Source organism: Tamandua tetradactyla, chromosome 11, assembly GCF_023851605.1.
Source record: "Tamandua tetradactyla isolate mTamTet1 chromosome 11, mTamTet1.pri, whole genome shotgun sequence".
Taxonomy (NCBI): domain Eukaryota; kingdom Metazoa; phylum Chordata; class Mammalia; order Pilosa; family Myrmecophagidae; genus Tamandua; species Tamandua tetradactyla.
The window spans coordinates 34,058,969-34,076,828 of record NC_135337.1 but is presented as its reverse complement, the minus strand read 5'-3'; the positions used below and the strand labels follow the sequence as shown (position 1 = coordinate 34,076,828).

The window sequence follows — 17,860 nt, the reverse complement described above, 5'->3', positions numbered from 1 at the left end:
CATTTATTGTAATATTAAAATTCTCTGTTTCTTTATTGATCCTCTGTCTAGATGTTCTGTCCATTGATGAGAGTGGGGAATTGAAGTCTCCAACTATTATGGTAGATGTGTCTATTTCCCTTTTCAGTATTTGTAGTGTATTCCTCACGTGTTTTGGGGCATTCTGATTCGGTGCGTAAATATTTATGATTGTGATGTCTTCTTGTTGAATTGTTCCTTTTATTAGTAGATAGTATCCTTCTTTGTCTCTTTTAACTGTTTTACATTTGAAGTCTAATTTGTTGGATATTAGTATAGCTACTCGTGCTCTTTTCTGGTTGTTATTTACATGAACTATCTTTTCCCAACCTTTCACTTTCAACCTATGTTTATCTTTGGGTCTAAGATGTGTTTCCTGTAGACAGCATATAGAAGGATCCTGTTTTTTAATCCTTTCTGCCAGTCTATGTCTTTTGATTGGGGAGTTCAGTCCATTAACATTTAGTGTTATTACTGTTTGGGTAGTACTTTCCTCTACCATTTTGCCTTTTGTATTTTATATATCATATCTAATTTTCCTTCTTTCTACACTCTTCTCCACACCTCTCTCTTCTGTCTTTTCATATCTGTCTCTAGTGCTCCCTTTAGTATTTCTTGCAGAGCTGGTCTCTTGGTCACAAATTCTCTCAGTGACTTTTGTCTGAAAATGTTTTAATTTCTCTCTCATTTTTGAAGGACAATTTTGCTGGATGTAGAATTCTTGGTTGGCAGTTTTTCTCTTTTGGTAATTTAAATATACCATCCCACTGTCTTCTCGCCTCCATGGTTTCTGCTGAGAAATCTGCACATAGTCTTATTGGGTTTCCCTTGTATGTGATGGATTGCTTTTCTCTTGCTGCTTTCAAGATCCTCTCTTTCTCTTTGACCTCTGACATTCTGACTAGTAAGTATCTTGGAGAACGTTTATTTGGATCTATTCTCTTTGGGGTGCGCTGCACTTCTTGGATCTGTAATTTTAGGTCTTTCATACGAGTTCGGAAATTTTCAGTGATAATTTCTTCCACTGGTTTTTCTCCTCCTTTTCCTTTCTCTTCTCCTTCCGGGACACCCACAACATGTATATTTGTGCGCTTCATATTATCATTCAATTCCCTGAGTCCCTGCTCATATTTTTCCATTCTTTTCCCTATAGTTTCTGTTTATTTTTGGATTTCAGATGTTCCATCCTCCAGTTCACTAATTCTAACCTCTGTCTCTTGAAATCTACCATTTTAGGTTTCCATTGTATTTTTCATCTCTTCTACTGTATCTCTCATTCCCATAAGTTCTGTGATTTGCTTTTTCAGACTTTCCATTTCTTCTTTTTGTTCATTCCTTGCCTTCTTCATGTCCTCCCTCAATTCATTGATTTGGTGTTTGATGAGGTTTTCCATTTCTGTTCGTATATTCTGAATTAGTTGTTTCAGCTCCTGTATCTCATTTGAACTATTGGTTTGTTCCTTTGATTGGGCCATATCTTCAATTTTTCTGGTATGATTTGTTATTTTTTGCTGGCATCTAGACATTTAATTACCTTAATTAATTTATTCTGGAGATTGCTTTCACTTATCTTACCTAGGGTTTTCTTGCTAGATGAGTTTGTTGTCTATCTGTTCTTTGACCTTCAGTTCTGCTTTTTCTGGGCCTCTAGCTTAAGTTTCGTTTAACAGAGGGTAATTTTTCAGTTCTTGTTTTCTTTTTTCTTGTCCTGCTTGTAAGGTGGCTTTTCCCTCCCCACCCTTAGGAGGGTCTACATAGGTAGTACAGACTCCAGCCGGGTTTTTCCGGACTAAACTGGCCTCCTATCGGGGGGAAGGAGTCACCTGCATCAGTTTTCCCTGAGTGTGAGACCCAGCAGGTTGAAAGACTTTCCTGTGAAGTCTCTGGGCTCTGTTTTTCTTATCCTGCCCAGTATGTGGCACTTGTCTGTCTGTGGGTCCCACCAGCAAAGGATGTTGTGGCTCCTTTAACTTTGGAAGGCTCTCCCTGCTGGGGGCATGGTGGAGACAGGAGAGGTTGTAGGCTGGTTTTAATGGCTTCAAATTGCCAAGCCCTGGGGTCTGAATTCCTTGAGAGAGGGATTCCACCTGAGTTGCATTTCACCCCTCCCTGGGGAAGGCTCAGCCAGGAGACAGCCCTGAAAGCAGCCTGTTTCTGTGTATGCCTGGGGCAGTTGCAGCCTGTGTAGTCCTGCCGCTGAATCCAGAGGCAGCCAAGCCTCTGTAGAAGCAGCCACAAAAGCCTCTGTTTCGTCCCCTTTCCTCTTTTTTGGTTAGCCCAATAGGCGACCTCCACTTGACCAGTTTCGCCTGAGCTGGGGCCTATTTTTAGTAGTCAGAATTTGTTTATTAATGCCATGATTGGTGTTTGGTTGGACTCAGTCCCTGCTACTGTTAGAGTCTCTTTCCTTTCCCTCCAGGAAGCTGCCTGTGGGGGAGGGGGAGGGGCACCGGGCACTGGCCACCACGGCTTAGGGAACTCACTGTTCCAGAGACTTGCAGTCAGTCCAGCTGGTCCAAACTGGGGTACGCTGTGTATCCAGTCACTATCGTGGCTCTGGGAGCTGTTCTGTACTGTTTCTGGTTATTTAGTAGTTGTTCTGGAGGACGAACTAAAACGCGCACATTGCTAAGCCGCCATCTTGGCCCCTCCGACCTTTAGTATTTCTTATAGAGCCAGTCTCTTAGTCACAAATTCTCTCATTGACTGTTTGAAAATATTTTAATTTCCCCCTTATTTTTTAAATTTCCTTAATTAGCTTGTTCTGGAGGTTGTTTTCTCTCTTTTACCTAGGGTTTCCTTGTTGCATGGCTGAATTTCCATCTGTTTTTTTTTGGCATTCAGTTCAACTTATTCTAGACCTCTAGCATTGGTTCTGTTTAACTGATTAGAATTTTTCAGGTCTTTTTTTGTGCTTCTTGTCCTGTCTATATGGAACTTTTTTTTTATGAGGAGGGTCTCCTCAGATATGATCGATCCCAGTCAGATTTTCACAGACCAGACAGGTCCATATCTCAGGATGAGAGAGTAGCCAGAATCAATTTTCCCTTAGGCTAAGACCCAGCAGGTTTCCTATGAAACCTCTAGACTCTGTACTTTTCTTGTCCTTCACAGCATGTGGCACTTGTCTTCCCGCAGCTTCCCACCAGCTTGAAGTGATCTGGTACCTTTAATTTCAGCAACCTCTTCATACCAGTGGTGTGGTTGAGACAGAGGCTGAGGTTGTAGTCAGGCTTTGGCTGCTTCTGTTTTCCAAACTGGGGGCTTGAAGTCCCTGAAAGAGGACCTCCACTTCAGCTGAATCCCACTCCCCTTTTTGTGGAGAAGACACACTCTGTAGGGAATTGTCCCCATCCACCTCATTACTTTGTTTCTCCAACATGATTTAATTCTGCTCTAGCCTGGGGAAGTGCTAGAGCCTGAGATTGCTCGTAGTTCTATCTATTGAGCTGTTAAGAAGTAAAAAGAAAAGCCTTTTCAGAGCGAGACCCCCACTCCCCTGGTTTGCCAATCAAGAGCTGGGGTTCATACTTGGTTCTCTGTGTTCCCAGGCTCTATGTGCCCCCTTTTGGGGGGGTCCAGCCCTTTTACAGTATTTTGTACTATCCAACTCAAAAATCCTCTGGGTCTTTTTTTTTTTCCCCATCAACCCTCCACTCTCTCTGTTGGGGCAGATTTTTGTGCCTTTAGTGCTTATTCCAGGTTTATCTGTGGTTGGGGCCTCTTTTCAGTAGTCAGAATTTGTTAATTTATTCCACAATTGGATTTGGTTGAGCTAACTCCTTGCTACTAGTAAAGTCTGTTTCCTTTTCCCTTGGGGAACCAGTCTGCTATGTTCTGGGGAGGGGCACCAGTCTCGACATCTTCAGAAACTTACAGTTCTGTGTAGGATCTTGGCTATTACACCCATTCCAGACAGGTATATGATCTGGCCACTGATGTCCCCCCAGTAGTTGTTCCATACAGTTCCTGGCTATTTACTGCCTGCTCTGGAAGAAAAATTAAATTCCACACCCATCTATGCCTATCTGAATCCACCTCTATTAATACTATTAATAGATCCTATGTTATCTGTCTTATCCTGGGGTTTCCATTACACATCTGATAACTCTTTTTATGAGTCTTAGTAGTACTTTATGTTCCTTCCTATAATTGGCTTCCTTTTATAACTCCATGCTTTAGTCTGGATTTTTTTTACTGATGTATGTTTCCAGGTCACTAATCCTTTCTTCAACTCTTCTTTTAAACCTGTAAATTACTTAAATCTATATATTCCTATCTTAATTTCAGTTATTATATTTTTTCAGATATGAAAATTTCATGTACTTTATATTTTAAGGTTCAATTTCTCTACTGAGTTTTAAATTTCTCCTATTTTTCTTGAACATATGAATCACAGTTATTCCAGTGCCACTGACTAATAACACAAATATTTGGATTTCTCATGGTAATATTTCTATTTCCCTTTAATTTTCTGTCATTTGTTCTTATCTTCTGACATGTCTGGTAATTTTTGCACTCAGTGCTGGGACATGGTATAAGAGAAATTATAGAGAAAATTCTAGGCTCTTGGTAATGTTATCCTCCTATAGAATTAATACATTCTTCTTTCTGGCAGATAATTTGTCTTGGGGAAAATCTCTTTAATCTGCTCAGAGATTTGAAGTTTGGTTGCAGTCTTCATTAGATTTGTCTGCTTCATGTCACCTTTACCCCTAAGGTACATCTTGAGATATCTGTAGTTTACACAAATATTACCCAATAAATGTGATAGATTCCAAACCTAAATTTTTTCTCTCTAACTCTATAAGACCATAGGCTTTTGGTCATTTCTTATAAACCAAAGAGAAAAGTGATACTGTAGTGCAGTCTTAACTTTTCCACTTTCTTTTTGTTGAGGACCTTCATTCTTTAAATCTTGGATGCCATGGTAGCTCTCTGATTTCTACAAATAGGTCTTTTCACATGTTGCATACAGCTCTTTCCCCTGTTCTCAGTGCAACAAGGTGATCAGATGGAACCAGAAAAGAAACCCTTACCCTTAAACATTTTAGACCTGTACCACACCTTTTTCCTTTGCATTTGTTGTCTCTAAACTCAGAGTTTCTCTAGTACCATTTGCCCAGAAAAGGAATGGGAGGCATAGAAGGAATTTAGATCTCATCTAGTTTGAATTCCTCATTTTAAATAGGAATTAACTGGACCCTAGAAAGAATAATTGATCTCTAAGGTCACTCAGCTAGCAGTTGTAGCATAGTAGATAAAAGCAATGACTCAAGAGTCAGACAGAGCTAGATTTCAATATTGGCCCTGCCATTTAATGCTCGGACACTTTGAGCAATTGGCTTTATTTCTGGCTTTATTTCTAACTTCACATGCTCAGATTTTCTTAGTGGAAATCAATCTGCCAAGTCCACAAGTACATTTCCTAGTTTCTAAATACTATAAACAAGACAACAGCTATGCCAGTTGTTGCACTGTTTTATAACAAGGGTTGCCATTTTTCCGGTTGCTGTAGTAGCTTCCTTGGCCTTTTTTCAGCCTCCACTGTTTCACTGATGTTTATCCAGCCTCCACCCACTGCCCAATCCCAAAGCCAAAGCCATGCATTTTTTGTTTTTATCATGGGAGTCCACCACTCCTTGGTACCAGCATCAGGTAACTGTTATTATGTAACAAGCACCCCAAAACTTAGTGCTAAAACACTGATTGGATAAATGATTTTTAGGGAAGGCTGGGTAGATTTTCTGACCTGGGCTGGCTGATCTCTGCTGGGCTCTCTTCCACATCTGCAGTTGGTTGGCAGGACAGGTGGTAACTGGGTGATGTAGGCTGGACTCATCCATATGTTTTACAGTTGGCAGGCTTCTTATTTGGTAACTGTGCGATCCAGCAGGCTACCCTAAGCACTTTCACATGGTAGTAGAAACCCTAGAATGGCAAGAGAAGACAAAACCCAAAGTGCAAGCAGTTTTTAAGTCTCTGGTTTTGTCGCATTTGCTGTGACCCATGGGCCAAAGCAAGTCACAGTCATATGACCAAGCCCAGAACCAATGTGAAAGGGCATGGATAGAACACAACTGAGTGGGGACCATTACTACAGACATCTACTTCATCTGGTATCTTAATGTCATGAATCTTCATTGTACCTTCAGTATTCAGGAATTGGTCCCAAAGCATGACTGCCAGACTAAATAGAGAGTCCAGTGAGATGTTTCACTTCAGTCATACATTGTACAGAAACAAACCCTTTTCTTTTCTTTCCTGCTCTGTCTCAGTCTAGAGAGTCTGGATTTGAAACTAAATCATCAACCTAGACTTTTTTCACTGTGGGACTCTTTTCTGGGGATCTTGAGTATATTTGTCCACAGAAAGTTTTAGAGGAACCATCTTAGTCTATTACAGTAGTTCTAATAATGCTGTGTCTCAAAAAGGGAAAGGACTGATTTTATTTTTTTCTTTCCAAAAGGAAGAAAATTTGGCCCCCATGAAAATTTGCATACCTGTTTGGACCTTCACTCTTAGTTACTGCTTTTCTTGCAAAGAGAATTTCAATTTTTGCTTTATCAGGCACCTTGAAGTGAACACACACACACACAATATAAAAACATCAATATGAACAGTGGTTATTACTCTAACTCAACAGCACCAGGACTCACTAAAACTCAAGTAAAACATATGAATTTTCTGGGCAATCACACACATTTAGTTTAATGGTTAATAATATGGCTTCTGGAGTCAGACTGCCTGGGTTGAGCAAATTAAGTAACTGTTCTTTGCCTTAGTTGCCCCATTTATAAAATGGTGGTAATAATAGTACCATATGCATGGAGTTGTGGTAATAATAATGAGATAATGTTTGTAGAACATTTGGAACAGAGATGGTTCTTATGCGAGAGCTAATATGATTAGTCATCTATTTAGGGTTGGAAAGGGCCTCAGGGTCTCAGTAGGACAGGTGAGAGGTTAACACCAACTTCTCCTGCTAGGATAGATGACTATTTCCCAATAGCTGTATTGTCTTTTAGGATTTGGGAGAACCCATCCTGACACTAAGGCCTGAGCCAGAAACTCAGCCTTGGAGTTCTTTGCTTATATCACACTGACTTCTAAGAGATTGCAAAATGTAGTAGCAAAAACTTCTGGGTCCCAGTCCATTTGCCTCTTACTGATCTTCTCTGCAACAATTCAAACCAATTTACAGAAAAGTCTCCAAAGGCCACCAGAGAGTTAATATGTGTTTATTAAAAGCAAAAAGCATATTTTACTATGAGTCATACCCAGGTGCAAACATAATTTGCAAATATTACCTTTTTCAGTCCTCATAACAGTCCTTTGAAGTAGGTACTATTATTATTCTTATTTTACGGATAAGGAAACTGAGGTAAAATGAAATCAAATAGCCTTCCTATAGAGTGTGAGAGCCAGAACTCAAACTCAGGTGGTCTGAGCCAGAGTCTCTGTTCTTAACTGCTAATCCATGCTGCCTTTCTTAGTGAAAGGTTATTATTTATTAAGCAATTCCTACGTGTGTGCATCAAGTGAAGGACTTGACATTCATCATTTAATTTAATTTGACAAAAAAGGATTATTATCTCCATCTGTAATTGTGGAAACTGAAATGGATGGAGGTTCAGGGACTTAGCCAAGCACACATAGGTGTTTGTAGCAAAGCAATGCTTATTCTTGTAATGCCCACAGTATATCACCTCTCAAAGAAGTATCTGATAACAAAAAGCACTGTTATACATGCTGTTTCTTAGAGTGCAAAACATACTGCTTTTCTTCCTACTTTAGCGTGGATTTAAATAAATCAAGCTAAATTTAGTTTCCAGGAAATTTTATTTAATGAAAATATTAAAATACTAGAATAGGTGCATCATTTTATATTTATTATTCATTCATTAATTCATTCATTTCACAAATAACTACCTAGAATTTACACTGTGCCAGGCCCTGCATGTATTTGATCAGATAGGAATGCCAAAGATACACAAATCGCAGGGCTTTTTTGTTTGATAATGATTGCAAATGTGGCTCCAAAGATACATGACTCTGGGTATCAAACCCTAGTTAATTCTTTTGTGATTCATTTGTTTGCTTTTGTGCAGACTTATCCGGCATAGAGTCACTGGCTTCAGTCTCCTAAAGGACACACAACAGATGGGGTGAGTGAGGTTCTCACTGGATTTGAGAGCTTTGGTTGATACCTGCTAAGAAAATTTACCTTATACCCTCAAGCCACTGTGCTATAAATCCCTATTCTGTAGCCAATTACAAATCTCCTAGGCATTTAAATTTGCTGTCCACTCCTGGAGAATAATTACAGCTATTTAATTGTATTCATAATTTAGCATACAACTGAAAAATATGCTGTGAAATATCGGGAGGATCTTTTAATACTGGTGTTCCATTTACAAACTGTCACATTTATAATGCGTCTTTAATCTTCTAGGGTCTGCTAGAATTTTTATTACAGCCTGCTTTGTGCTTCAAATATTAAAGATTCAGCAATACTTCAAAAGGTGATAATGCCTGATACTCTGATGGTGCTTAAACCTTAACAGCTAAATATATTGAGGAATGTTCCGTGACCTGGCTTAATTAAACATGCATATGTGTTTTCAAATGCAATATTTTTCTGCTTGTTAGGTTTTTGAAAAACCTCCAAGCAGGTCCAGGTGGAACAAAGCATGTAAACCGGCTTGTGAATAGAGCTTAAAGCACTCAAATTAACACCTTCCCTCAATTAATATGCAAACCTTGGAATCTCTGCAATTGATAATGCCATCAAATACTATTTGCAGCTTAACAGTGTATCCTTATCATTTCGTTTTTCTAAAACATATTCAGTTTAATTATGTGAAAAGACATTGGTGACAGCTTTTTAGCCAATGGGATGGTATTTCTTCTCCCTGGAACATGGCATACATTACAAAACAGTGGTAGGCTTTAAATGTGCCATTTGTTTTCATTATACAGCACTTAGAAGGTAGCCTTCTTCTAATTCAGCAGGACATGTAAAAACAGCCAGAGTTCTCATAAGACTGGCTGTTGATACCTGAAAATTACATAGGCAACTTTCACAATTAAAAATAAAAATTGTATTAATGTAAAATTCTTATGTATTATTTTTGCAAAAAGCCTTCATTTGGCACTTGTTACACTTTGGATTTCTCTGAAAAACCTGTTTCAAAGAAATTTGTGTTTTCAAGCATGGAAGTTTAAACTTTTGTCACAGAATGAAATATTAAGCTCAGATTTCCAACCCAAGACATCCAGACATCTTTTCACAAAGCCATATAAAATTTACCTAATATTAAAATCCCCAAGTAAATAATACTTTGAAAAGCAGCTCAACTATTTGGAAATATTACTTACAAAAGCTACCCAAAGAGATACTGGCAGTAGTTTAAAAAGGGAACAAGATGTTTTACAGATGAGCAGTAAGAAGAGCTTTGAGTGATTTGATCTGCTGAAGAATCAATACGTAACAATTGCCAGAGTTGATGTAAAATATAATAAAAATATATGTAGAGACCTCCAATAAAAGTTCAATTACTCTTCTGTAATAGGTAAGCTTGTGGAAAAATAAAATAAAAAAAAAAGATCTGTGCCACCCGAGGCAGTATTAGAGCAATTTTCTAGGTGAGGCAGTGCTAGTGGGATATGACAGGTGAGGTATTGTTATTATAATACCTAAGGCAAAGCAGCAACTGCACAAAATGATAGACAAATCTGAATTAATATGATGTGATTGGAGAGGTGGCATTTGAATATAATCTTCCTGTATTGTAGAGAAGGCTGCATGCAAATTATACAACAAATGAACTGTGCAAAAGGGTATCTAGACAGATAATTCAGTGGGAGGAAAGACAAAATATAGGCAAGATTTCAAACAATATTTGTGCTGTGCTGGGTATGGAGCTCATTTGGAAAATGGATTTGTAAACCAATTAAAAGCCTGATATCTTTTCCTAAAGCAGCCTTCAGTGAGTGCTGACAAGAAACACTTAACCTTGGTAATTGGAGGCCTTTGAAACAAACAATTAGGGACAAATGGAGGATGGGCAGAACATTGTAATTTTGCTTCCTGTTTCCGCAATCCCATAGTTAGTGCTTTTATCCTGGATCTGGGAGCCAAGTAGCCATTTTAGATCCTGGGATGTGAAAATGTTGATTTCCCTGAGAATTTGAGTCACCTTTCGCTTTCTCCATCTATGATCACCTCCTTTAATTAAAAGCCTTTATAGCACCCAGGTCCTAACAGCATAAAGGAAATCCTAGCACACTGAAACAGTGCATTTTATTAAGAGACAAACTCTCAGAAATTTGAGCCAGCAAAAACTGCCTGCATGATCTCTAATGGATTTTTAAAGATGACAAGAAAGGAAATGGGAAAGTAAAGCAATGGAAGGCAGAAATTCCCTGAAGGAGCATTCTGAAGTAAAATCAGTGCAACTGAAAAAGTGAACTCCTACGGCCTGGGGAGATCTCCCAGGTTTTTCAGCTGGACACTTATGGCCTGTCGGGTCCCTGAACACATCTGCTCTGGGCGGACTTTGACAGAGCAAGTCACAGAAAGATGAATGACAGCACCTGAAGTGCTGTTTGCGGAGCAGAAAATTGCTCCCTGTGCACGCTGCGCTGCCTTTACTTTCTGCCACGTGACTTATTGCAGCCTCCCCATGTAACTGTGCCATTTATGTATGTTAACTTGGTGAGCCGTAATGGTGTTCTTTGCCTCCTTTTTCACTGCTGCTTGGGCAATTAAAAACAAAGGAAGCAAATGAGGTCAGCACTCATAAAATCTGAGTCTATCGGTGACAGACACCCAAGACCAAATAGCTTCAGACGATGCTAGAGTGTAAGGAAATCATGAGCACGAAAACATCCCTGCTTCCCAGGGCTTTTATTTAGATATTTATTTTCCCAGGAGAGAGGCTGATTTCAGGTTTGTTTGTTTTTTAAAGAAAATCAACCTAACTAAGGTACATCTTTTAAGGAGTTTTGTAAATGCTGCTAAGACAATTATATGCCACATATGGAAAAGGAGCATAAATGGGAGATTGTTCTCTTTAATCTTTGAGCACAAAGACCAACATTTTAACCACACAGTAGAGTTTTATCTCCAGCAGCTCTTGAAATAGTAGCTCTATTGATGTTCCACAATTGCAATGAATGTTTTGAAATGCTCTGTACACAGGTAACCAAGGATATCTAATCCTATTTTTCTGATGCCAGCCTTGTAATGACAGCAATTTTGAAGAATTAGTTAGAAAGACCTTCCTTCTTTCCTAGGCCTGATTTAAATACCACACTACTTCTTATTCCATACTTTTTAGCTTCTTCTGTCTGTATACTATATATCTTGGCATGGAAGACAATTCCTTAAGGAGAGAAACAACTCTTCAAGTCAGAGTTGACTTACAAGCTTCCCTGGCTTTACTGCAATGGCTTGGCTACTATCAACGGAGCTGGCAGCAGCCCCCCAAGCCCTTGCCATCCTCGAGGTCTCCTGGGTGCACTTTTAAGAGGCACTCGGAAGGCAATGACGTGGAGGGAGGTACCTGGTAAGAGATATTCTCCATTAGCTGCTGCAGGAGATTCAATGAGGAAGACTTTCAGTTGACCTAATTACTTTTATTTCCTTCCTGTCTTAGAATATTATTTCATAGATCTTAACTTTGAAAATAAAGATAGTGACTAATCTAAACATGATCCAATTACACAGACGTCTCTAAAATCCCTGGAATACCTGATCATCAAGTCTCTCTTGAGCAGAATCTTACAAGGGACCACTACCAGGCATCAACAAGGGACAAGAAAGGACGGAATTCTAATGTAAGTTCACGTGTAGGCTTCTGCCTCAAGAGTTAAACTGTTTTTGCCCTTCAGACACACACTCATGAAGAAAAGGGTGAGAATGGCCTTGATTTTCACATCTCAGGAGAAGGATATCTATTTTTATCATTAAATTTCTGTTCATATCTCGGGTAATATGTTTATTGGTTTAATGAGCATTAGCTTTATGCTTTCCTATTTTATTCCATATTGATTTAGACCCAAACTAGATTAGGAGCTCTTTGAAAGAGAGGACTAAATCTTGCACTGCACTTGAGACCCACACTCAGCCTTATATATAAGTGGGCATACAGAATGCACTTCATAAATAAATGAATATATCTGACAGCAATGTGGGCATCTTTCACATCATTCTCATATAAGTGAAAATAGGCACAACCTTTGTTCTGATGGCTAATACATGCATTTGCAAGTAGCAGAATCCTGGGTGGGTTCTCACACTTTAAATGGCAGATCCAAAAGTCAAAGCCTATCTCAGTAACTGGCACGCTAGACTGAAGCTAATGGCATAGTCAAATGATTCTGGGACAGCTTTACTCATATATCTCAGAGGAACCCCAAATTCAAGGTTCATTCTTTTAACAAACTTTCACTGAGTGCGTACTATATCCCAGGGCCTGTTCTATGGGCTAGGTTTACAGGATGGAACAGGATAGATATGGCTCCTTCTATTACGGAGCTCACATTCCAGTGGCTCAAATATTTTCAACTTATTCCTAGGTCACAAAAAAATACAACGTGCTCCGTGAATGTTTTCCCCCAATCTTGCTCTTCTGGCTAAACCTCCGGAGTTCCTTAAAGTACCCTTAGCAACCTTGCCACTTTGAAAACACTGCTCTAAATATAAATGCTGGCCTTTGTTGTAGATGGAGATGAGGTGACGAGGATTTCAACCCATAATAACAGCTTGAACAAAGACAACGAGGCATGAAACTTCATGGATATTAAAAAGAGAGCGAGTAACTTAGTTCTCCGATAATTCCAACCCTGGATGTGCATTAAATTCACGGCTGGGGAGCTTTAGATAATATGCGGATATCTGGGTCCCACTCCAAAGAATCTGAATTAGCTGATTTGGGGTTGAGTTCAACATTCGTGTTGGCTAAAAACTCACCAGGAGGGTCGAATGTGCAACCAGGTTTGCTGCAGACTAGAGATGAGCCTGGAAAAGGTATGACAGAGCCAGACTGGGAGGACCTTGAATAGCATGCTGATGAGCTTGGACTGTATTTGGTAAAAAATAAGGGACCATGAAATTATCTAATTCTTTTAATTAGATAAGTTATAGGTTTATGGAAAAATCATGCAGAAAGTACAGAATTCCCATACAGCACCCCCCCATACTTTCCCTATTATTGCTTTTGTAACAGTACTTCATACAATTATTATAATTATACCCTTAATTTTAGCCTATTTTTTCATTAGGGTTCACTGTGATGTATAGTTATATATATGAAAGGCTTTTAAAAACATGGGTGACATGCTTAGATTTGTCTTAGAGACCGTAGTGACAGATGGAGGACAAATTGGAGGAGGAAGAGATCATAGGCAGGGAAACCAAACATTATTGGACAATATTTGCAACAGTCCTACTGAGAGATAATTAAACCTGAACGGAGGCTGTGGCAGCCCAGGGAGAGGGGCCAGAACTGCCTCCTTGAGAAACACTGGTGAATAGAACTTGCAGCGCATGGCGACTTGAGTGCAGGGGTTGAGAGCTGAGAAATCAAAGTTGATTCTAGGTTTTTTTTTTAACTTGGGTGATTAGCTAAGAGTATATCCTTAACCGAGGGCAGGAATTCTTCCGTCATGGTGAATACTCCAGGTTGGCTGACCACTGGATGGGAGTCTTATGGGAAACAGCAGAGCCTCTAAACAGAAGGATTGGGCTAAGTAATCTTTAAGATCCTTTTCAAGTTTGAAATTCTGTGATTCTATTGCATAAGGTTATCAACTCATCGAAGGTGCGGTTTGTGTTTTCATCTTTATATTCTCCACAATGCATAATGTAGGGGCTCAAACATGTCTGATAAATAAATGAATATAAAATTAAGAGGCCATTTCTAATAAGCTTCCTGACCTGCTGGAATGTTTATAGCTTCCTCCTATGGTCCCATTTAAACTTATTTCATATTAATGTGAATAATGTGCATAATTTCCATATAACATTATGGCTTTTATGATCCAAGGCAAATACCTGAGCTCTCTTTCTTCAACTATACAATTGATTATTAATGATTATAATAATAATATCTTCCTTACAGGATATTGTGAAACCAGGCAGTTGTCACCAACCAAAGGGTACGAAGGTGGGGGAACACCTGAGAGCCATATTTCATCCAAATTTCTATGGATAAGATGAGCATGGCCACTCACAGAGTTCATTCCATGCCTAAGTAGCCAGATAAGCTCCGATGTTTGGTATCTGCCACTTTGAATGTGCTGTCAGTAACCTAGTGGGCCAAGTTAATATTTGCTTGCACTGGGTATATGTGGGTATTTTGTTGCTGTTTGGAGAAATGACCAGTTTACTTGGTTATATTGACAGCTCTACTGTAAAATTTGCTAGCATTAAAGGTCAAAAAGACCCAGTTTTCTCTTGGTTGTTTCTATCCAAAAGAGAATAAATCTGGGAGTTGAATCACTTCTCTGACAATAATTTATGAATCATGCATTGACCATGTTTGAATTGAGAAAGGCTTTCATATCCTTTCCATTAGCTCAGATTAAGTTTTCATATAGATGCTGGGAAGCATGCTAGCAATATCCTTAGCTCATTTTTATGAAAATTTTATCAGTGCTTTTTTCTGTACTACACTCCAATTGGGATGTCTCAGAATCTAAAGCTCAGCTTTGGACATGAACTTCTCTCAACCTGGCTGGCTGCTGCTCTGAAGTTTTCAATATTTTATGGGCTCTGGCTAACTCAGCCGTGAGATTCAAGCTGCAGAGATTTAACTCTAATGTAAAATCATGAACGGATGAAAACTGGGATGTCATAAGTAATACATCTACAAGAGCAGGATGCAGTTACCATTTTTAAAAGGGCTTTAAAAAGAAAACAACATTCTCTGTTCTGTCTTTATGCCCCCAAATGAAAAGCCCCTGGGCTATTGTACTAACACGGGTCCATCTTTTTTTGCCTGCTTTTCTTCAATTGCTGCTTAATTGTTGTGGTGGGCTGGGGCTTTTTTCCCCTAAAGGTCCCCTATCCACATGAAAGCGTCTAATGTCTGCATCCCAGAGAAATGGGCACCGCATGGTCGACCGTGTATAGGCCAAATCCATTTCTTAGCGTCTTCCTCTTTTTGTCTCAAAACTGATTTAAAACATTTGGAAAATCTGTCTATTCAGCTGAAGTGTTCCAGTGCATTCTTTCCTAGAAGCAGTGAGGTCACATGTGATCCATCTGATGGACTTTTCTGCTGCAATCTATAGCCATTTCCCCCAAGCCCCGCAGAGCCTGGCAAAGCAGAGAAGCTCTGTAATGACTCCAATAACAATGTATTCTTTGTGTGAAAGAATCCAGGGGGAAGAGCTGGGGTAGACTTGGCAGTAAGAAAAAAACATCATTTTTGCACTTATTTATTTCTTCGTTATGTACTCTGCCATCAACTTTTTTTTTTAACAATAAATATGCCTGTCCGTTAAATGCTGCCCAAGCGTTAAAAGAACAAATGCAAAAAGTTTTCTTTTTAAGAGGCTTAACATGCTTCAGATATGAAGGCTGACGGCAGCAACTGCATCCCATGTCTGAATTTGTAACAGGAGAGATGGTCTAGATGGAGATTAATTCATCTGTTCAAAAATGTCACCTGATATATGCACTGGAGTGAAACCATCTCACTCTCTAATTCCAAAAAATATCACAAAATCAACAGCAGACTAAAATAACTATAGGATCCCAGAATTTAAAGAGATCAGGTGGTCTGTCCCTTTCCTTCCAGAACTGAGTCTCTAGCCACTCAAGACAGAAAGGTGACTGCTCTGATCTTAAGAGCTTCAGGGGCCCCAAGATCTCCCTTGGTAGCCTCCCCAGTGTCTCATCATTTTGAATGTCTCTGTTCTGCCCCTGAATTCAACAGAAGTCTGTCCCGCATTAATTTAAGCCCTATTCCTCTTGTTTAGGTTAAAACACATACAATATGCAAAGCAGTTTTTTGAAGACAGCATCCTTGAAGACGGTCATGAAGTTTCCCCCTTTGACCTTATCTTCTTTAGGAGAACACCAGCTTTTTTAACCATACTACCTAAGGAACACTTCTCATCCATGTAATCACCAAAGTTAATAGGAAATGTTCCAGAGACACGTGACAGCAAAAGATACAAAAATGTACCGTAATACTTACAAATTAAAATAAGGATATTTTTTGCCTACTAAATTGGTATGGATATAGATAGATAGATAGATAGATAGATAGATAGATAGATAGATAGATAGATGATAGATAGATAGATAGATAGATATACACACACACACCTATTGATGAGACCTCTAGACCTCATATTAGACCAGGGTGAGGACTAATTGGCATGGTGTAGGGGACAATTTGGCAACCCTTTCACCCACTAGTTTTAATTCCAGAATTCTTTCTAACAAAATCACCAATGATATGGTAGAAATTAGGCTAAAAGTATGTTTATTACAGTGTTATTTGAAATGGTGAAAACTTGAAAACAAACAAGTTTTCTGAGTGCAGTAGAAGGGTAAAATAAATTATCAGAGTTGTATGATAGATTTTGAAAGGGTTAGAAAGAAAATGCATGATATGAAACTATAAATATAGTATAATATCCATTTTGTTAAAAATATAATACCCATTTGGTTAAAAAAAAAGTCACTAGCCAAAATTTATTGGGTATTTACTATGCATACCAGGAATCATGCTATGCATTTTGTGTGCATTAGCTCATTTAATCCTCAGAATAAACTTTATGGATTTCTCTCGTCCTCCTCCTCCACCTCCTCCTCCTTCCTCTTACTATCATCATCGTCATCATCATCATCATCATTCCCATTTTATGAAAGAGAAAATTGAGGCTTACAGAGTCGAACCTTCCCAGTGGCAGAGCTGGGACTTTAAACAAAGTCGATCTGATGACAGAGGTTGTGGTCTTTAATACTGTATTATACTGTTTCTATAAAGATACAAAAGAACTGAAAGTTAACAACCCAAAATGTTAACAGTGGTGATTTCTGGTGGTGGGATTACCATTGATTTTTTTCTTCTTTAAATAATACATATTTGTTCTTTCATTCGGGAAAATGGTAGTATAATTTGGTACTTCTCTTGCTGATCCTTTCCTCGTCTCCCTACTACACACGTGCGCGCGCACACACACACACACACACTGTCCTTCTAACACCAATTTTCTTCAACCACATCTTAAAAGGTTTTACAAAAAAGATGTAAAACCTTTCAAAAGGTTTTACTTTTGAAAAACCTACTTCAAAAAGTAGGTTTTTGAAGCTATAAACCCTTTAGATTCTCCATGCTTCTACTCTAACATGCTGAAGTAATCTGGTATGGTTTTCTAATTGTTTATTTAATTGTCTGCAAACTCCTTAAGGTCATAAATGTGTATCATGTATACACATTTCACCTTCTCTAGGGTGTTCCTTTTCTGAAGGAAGCCACTAAATGTAGGAGAGTTCTAGTCTTTGCCTTTGGGACCATATCTATCTTTCTTTTCTTAAGCAGGTGCTGATTCACATAGCTCCATTACAGACCATTACCACCAAAGCAATGACAGAGCTGTCATCTCTGTTCACTAGAAAAAAAATTCCTATGAACTCATTTCTTTTTTTCAAGCCTTATTTCTGACTGCTCGGAATGTGAATGCAACCTTATCTCTGAAAATGAGGTACATTTTTCCCTCTTCTATACATCGTCCATCATTGGCAGTAAATGTCCAACAACTGCATGTTTGTTGCAAACCCGGGGATGCTGCTGTTGCTGATGATGATGACGACATG

The 17,860-nt window shown here is 38.9% G+C and overlaps 1 long non-coding RNA gene across 1 annotated transcript in view; it reads right to left on the bottom strand.

Annotated features, from left to right (window-relative positions):
- The window catches only part of LOC143649461 (uncharacterized), a 211,512-nt gene that overhangs the window by 95,625 nt on the left and 98,027 nt on the right, over nucleotides 1–17,860 (bottom strand). Inside the window, exon 2 of the long non-coding RNA XR_013159008.1 lies at nucleotides 5,771–5,949. This is a non-coding gene — a long non-coding RNA (uncharacterized LOC143649461). The remainder of the gene's footprint in view (nucleotides 1–5,770; nucleotides 5,950–17,860) is intronic.